The sequence below is a fragment of the Myotis lucifugus genome, unplaced genomic scaffold (assembly GCF_000147115.1).
Source record: "Myotis lucifugus unplaced genomic scaffold, Myoluc2.0 scaffold_1127, whole genome shotgun sequence".
Taxonomy (NCBI): domain Eukaryota; kingdom Metazoa; phylum Chordata; class Mammalia; order Chiroptera; family Vespertilionidae; genus Myotis; species Myotis lucifugus.
In genome coordinates, this window is record NW_005872175.1 from 78981 (window position 1) to 84980 (window position 6000).

The 6000-nt window shown below is 63.9% G+C and overlaps 1 protein-coding gene across 1 annotated transcript in view; it reads right to left on the reverse strand.

The window, feature by feature from the left end:
• MAP3K1 (mitogen-activated protein kinase kinase kinase 1) overlaps positions 1-6000 on the reverse strand; it is a 40525-nt gene that overhangs the window by 25857 nt on the left and 8668 nt on the right. The gene's annotated exons all lie outside the window — the stretch shown is intronic.

A 6000-nucleotide genomic window follows, 5' to 3' on the forward strand; every position in this document is an offset into this window, starting at 1 on the left:
GGCTTGAGTCAGCGTGGCGGCTGTCACTTCTAATCACCGAGTCCTGGGAACAAGGCCGGGCCCAGGTGTACTCAGCACACGTGACACCACGCAGCCGTTTAACCCATAGTTTCCCTGTCCCTTTGGGACATAAAAAGATTCCAAAGAAAACAGGAAGAACTTCGAAGGACTTTCCTATTTCTAAATTAGCGCACAGTAAAGACGCTCTGCAATCCCTGCAGACACAACAACAGGAAGTTCACAAAAGGCGGAGAGCCACTGGGCCGGGCCAGACCACCGAGGCAGCGGCTTCCGATCGCCCTTCACAGAGCGCGCGCAGACCCACGTGCTCACGGCACACGCCGCGCGCAGGGATGTGTGTGCGCTACAGATCTCCGCCGCTGGCAGAGGTCAGAGACGGACACAAACTCCGGAACCGCAGTGAGGAAGGGACGCGGTGCAGAAGCAGACACGAACGAAGAAAGAGTCTGGGCTGCTTTCTCTCATGAATCGCATTTTTGTTTAATTCTCCTCAAGACCCCGATGACGAAAAGGCACCTTTCTTGACCACAACATCCAGCGGGGAGGTCCCCTTGGCAACTCCGCGGGCTCCGGGGTCGCCAGTCACCCACGGAGGCAAAGGGCGCGCGGACCGCCCGGCGGACGAGCGGAGACTGGAGTGAGCGCCACGCCCGGCTGTGCTCCTGCCCTGCTAAGCCGAGACCGGACATGGCAACGCCTCTGCCCTCCTCACCCCTCGGCCCCCGAGGAACCCAGCACCCGCGGCGGGTCCATCACAGCCTCCCTCCCGGCTGTGCCTGTGCCCAGGCGGGTCCGGGACGCACCCCGGGGACAGCCGTCCGCAGTGGCGCTGAGACGTCCCCATACACCCCGTGCGCTCACAGGGGAACGTAGGACAACCCTCCACGTGAGCGTGACTGACCCGGGGCAGTGAGAGCACAAGCATCCGTGTGGGCGCCGGTCAGGACGACGCTAAAACCTGCGGGGGAGGGGGACCCGAGGCCACAGACACACCAGCTGGCGGGGAGCAGCCAGGGTCAGCAAAGCCCACAGGGACCTGGGAAAATCGGGCAGATCAAGGTCGGGGCCGAGGAAATGAAGGTCCTAGGAGAGTAGCACCTGCAGTGAGAAAACACTGGTTGTGAACAGCAGCCAAGGAGACAACCTCGCCGTCAGCACAAACACAGATCAGAGACGAGCCAGCGTGCGGTCAGGTCTGACGGCCGAAGCCCCATGAGCTCACCGACCTGCCACAGGTTAGGAACCGAATCGATGGGAATGTTCACACGACAAGTCACAACAGTCAGGCCTGGACAGACATTGGTTTTGTGAGTTTGTAAGAGGCGCCATGTCACAGATCAGATGACACCTCAGCGACGGAAAGAGAAGGCCCCGCAGGCCCAATGGGCCAAGGCCGCCAGAAGCCGCCAGCTGTCCCGGACGCTGCTCCTCCAACTCAACCCTTTTCAGAAACGCTGCTACTCAAGCACCAGTCACCTCGGCCGGCCCAGGGCAGACCCGGCTCTCACCTCGCCAGCACCTGGGACCCCACAGGCTCAGTGACCTGCCTCGCTGGCCCACAGCCTCCAGCGCTCTGAGCTCTTTGATATTCGGAGCTGAACGTTCCATTGTTAACTCCACCTTTGCTGTGTCTTTGATGCTTGACAAGAACCTTCAGAAACCTTTGGAGAAACGGGGCCTGTGAGCAGCCTCTTCCTTAACCTCCGAACACGGACAGGATGTGAGCGAGGAAAAGGATGCAACCTGCTACAGTGTTTGTCTAAACGCGTGTTTCCTTTCAAGAATCCCCCTGGGTGCTGGGATGTGTAAGAGACGAGTGATACATAAACATGGAGGGAGGGTCAGACGCCCTCCCCCCACGCGGGCACGGCAGCGTGTCCGCCTCCAGCCCAGGGGCGGTGCAGGCTGCAGCCACCTCCCGGGACCCTCCCTGTCGCCCTCTGGCTCAGCTGGTCAACAGGTGCAGCAGGAAAACCCAGAGCAGAAACCTATGCTGGCCGTCGTGCCCTCAACACAGACCCTCAGCTTCCCCAGACCCAGCACCGCGAACAACCGTGGGAGAGACTGACAGCCGGCCGGGGAGACGGGAGCGTCGCCGGCGCAGCCCACGAGAGAAGGGCGTCAGCGGAGGCCCCGACTGTCACCAAGGCCTGTCCCCGGCCCAGCCACTCCCTCTGCCGAGGACTCAGGTCTGCGGTGAAGACGATGACATCAGCCAAAGACACCCTGACGAGCCATTTTCTCTTAAAAAGTCTGGACGCCGAGAGGAGAGCCCCAGCCTGTGGGACTGAAAGGGGCCCCTTCGCACGTGAGATCCACCGACCGCACCACCGGCCTCCGTAGGAAACACCTCTGCGTGCCCAGCCTGAGGGACGAGGGACGAGGGGGCGGGAACAATGGTGCCTGGCGCCCACCTGAGCCAAACACGGCCCATGTGCCAACGGCAGCTCAGGCCTCGTGAAGTTCCCCGTAGAACCGAGTGCGTCACCGGCTCCGCGCTCGCCTCTCCCTGAGACACCACCTTCTTCTCGTCAGGCGTGTGGGTCTGCGACCCAGGAACCTCCTGGGTGACCTGCGGCCCAGCCGTGGGGACAGGGTCCCAGGAGATCCTGACCGTGTCCTGTGCTCCCAGCCCTCCAGGTCCTGGACTCACTGTGCCCAGCGGGGCTCCCTGAGCGACGGGACCCCGTGAGCACCTGGAGTGGGAGGGGGGCTTTCGGCTGACAAGGTGCCGGCTCATGCTGCTCCGATGCTGTCGGCACAGCTGGTTTGGAGACACAAACTCCCCCTGAGACACCTGCCGCCTGGCTGACGCCTGGGAGGGCTCAGGAGGGAGCGGACACCCTGGCACGTGTGGCATCCCCTGCAGCGCCCGCCGGAAGCAAGAACTAAAGGTGAACCGCGTCCAGCAACCTTCCCTCGCTAGGTGGCGCCCTTCCCCCGAGGATGGAAGGGAAGGCAGCGCACCGGGCGCCCACCTGAGACGGCGCTGCCTCCTGCCGCCCCCAACGCCCTCACCCCCGCGGGCCCAGGTGTTCATAGCTGTGCCCCTTCCTTCCCGAGCCGAGAGCCACGCCTGAGGAGGACCAGCACTGACCGATGCCTTTTAAACCGACGGTTCTGACTTACGACGCAGCCTGTATGTGCCCATCACCCCCAGGTCCTCGTTTTAACGAATTCAGTTATAAAAGAACAAGACGGGTGGAAGTGGGCAAGTGACTGCTCCACACACAAGCACATCATCCTGTGGCTTCTGCTTCCAAACACGACGGCTGCTGTTCACTGCTGTGCGAGTGAACCTTCTCCTGACCTCGAGTAACCTTGACTCATGTCCTTGTCCTTCGGCTGATGCCAACTCAGAGCCTCTCAGCTGGCGACGAATGAATGTGGCCGGTGCTCAGTGGGCGGGACCGCCATCCGGTTCGAGTCCCAATCAGGGCACATAGCCAGGCTGCGGGTCCCTGGTCAGGGCGTGTGCGAAAGGCAGCCAATCGATGTTTCTCTCCTCTCTCTCCCATCTCTCTCTGTTTCTCTCCAAAATCAACACAAACATATCCTCGCGTGAGGCTCTAATAAGATAGAACATGAGGAAGGAAACCCGCCTGCCTTCCTGGGGCCCTGGTCCCACGTCCCCTCAGGTTCAGGGCCACCCTCCTCGGAGCAGCTGTCGCAGACGCCGCCTCCCACAGGGGCCGCCCCTCGCACTCAGTCTGGGTGTCATCCCCGCCCCACGGGCAGGGGCGCCCGTCAGAAGGGCCGCCAGTGCCCACACCTGGCTGGGCGGTGCCTGAGGGCGGCCGTGGGCCCTGACTCCTGTCCCCGCCCTCAGAGCAGCCGGGAGAGGAGGCTCAGTGAGGGGACGCCCCCCCCCCCCGCCCCCCGTCTCCATCTCCCATTTCCTGTCCTCACTCCGACAGCCCTGGCCCATCTGCACTCACACACGGCTGGGAGGAGGCTCCAGGCCAGAAAGATCTGGAAGACGTTCGATGAGCTTCCGGAGGCCCTGGTAACAGTAGCCACCACAGTTCTCGGCAAACTGCAGAGAGAAGCTGCGGCTGTCCTGTGGCCAATGGGAAAGGGGCCCAGAAACTCCCCGTGAGTCTGTGCCCGAGAGGGACCCGCAGACCCAGACGACACCCAGCCGGGAGCCAGGCGACGGGGAGAAAGGGAGGGGCTGGGACCCATGTCCAGGGGTGGGGGGGTCTGGGCAGGAGGGGCTGGCACCCACACCCAGGCTCCCTGGACCGGCCTCGCCCGTCGGGGGTGCAGCTGGCAGGTGCACAGAAACCACAGCAGAAGCACGAAGAGCAGGCACCTGCCCGAACGCCGGCTCCGCCCGCTGGGGGAGCAGAGCAGCAGCTGGTGCTGAGGGCACAGGGCAGCTCAGGGTCAAGCCCACGGGAACCAGGAACATGAGGCTGGCGGCTGGGACCAGCTCTGCCCCGTCCCGGGTCCTGCTCGTCACACACTTTGCTGAGGGGCCGACGCTCACCAGTAGCGGAGGCGCCGTTGGCAGCAGCTTTCCCGCCATTCGCTGCTCGGACCCGAGATGGCGACCGTCCCCCGTGCAGGGGCCTGGCTGTCCGGAGCCACAGGCGAGGCTGCGTCACCGCTCCCGAGGCGACGAGACCAACGCCAACTGCCCGTCAGCGTCCCCCGTCCGCTGCCGACCACGGCCGCACCGCGGCTGCGCGACGGCCAGGCACCCACAGGACACGAGGAAGCAGGGCCGACACCGCTTTCCTAACACAGACCCTCTGTCACCACGAAGGCGCCCACGGAGCAGCCGCCCAGGGGCCGCCACCCGTCCCTTCAGCACAAGTTCGACCGGAGCAGGCGGCCCACACTGACCCGGTTAGAACGGGTCAGGACAGCATTTCTGCAGGAAGAGGGGAGAAGGCAGGGGCTGGACAGAGCCACCTCTGAACACATGGGCTGAGGGCAGGGCCACCGGCAGCGCCGGCGGAAGCCCCCCAGGGGGCCCCGAGCACGGCAGCACACGCTTCGGTCACAACGCGGTCCCCACGCGAGCGGGAGTCCCTCTGTCATCGCTGGTCCCCGGGGCCTGGCACGCAGCCAACGCTTCCTCAATTTGTTGAATGAATGAATGTTTTGTTCCCGCATCAGCTGCAATGATGAACTCAGAGAAGACTGCTATGGAGCATTTAGTAACCATGGAGACGCCATCACAGGCCGCTCCCGGGCACCCCGGCCGCCCCAGAGTCAGGGTTTCAGGAGCCGCTGCTACTTCACGGGAACCCTCCTTCCCCACCTTTCAGCCTGGGCTTCTGCCATCTTCCTGCCTCAAAACAACCCAACCCGACCAGCCCGAGGCTTCTTGCTGCACCAAGCCTTGGCTCCCTGTGTCCCCCCTTAAGGGAGCACTGGGCTCCAACACCAGCACCCACACACCCGCCGTGTGGAGACGTCTGCCGCCTGCCGTTCCCGCCCCGGTACCCGGTGCTGAGCATCTTCTCCTGGGACAGGTCCCCGCCCCCCAGGGCCACCTGTCCTGGCATCTCGGGCTCCCCAGGGCTTCCCTGCTCTCCCCCGGGAAACCCCGCACCCTCAGAGGGAGGAGTCAGGGTTGACAAGAGGAACCTGGGCCTACGGATCAAGGAACTCAAGTGCCCGCAGGACCTGCACCTGCTCATTCCTCCTCAGCCCAGCATCAGGGGCCTTCGGCCAGAGCTGGCGTCACAGGCGTAAACAGAGCTGAGGGACGTCCCCCCAGGGATGTCTCACACTCTGCCCGCCGGTAAGATTCCGTCCATCAGTTCCAGGACCTGAGCGGAGCCGCTCCTGCTGTGGGGGTGGGGTCTGGCCTCTCGCTGGAGAACTGCCTAAAGCGCTCACTCTCCTGCTCCTGTCCTGCTGCTCCATCACCCGGCGCAGGAGCGACGGCCGCCCTCTCGTCACACGCTTCGGGCACAGCCCAGCACTCACCCTCGGTTTCCTGCAAGTTTCCTTGAAACAAGG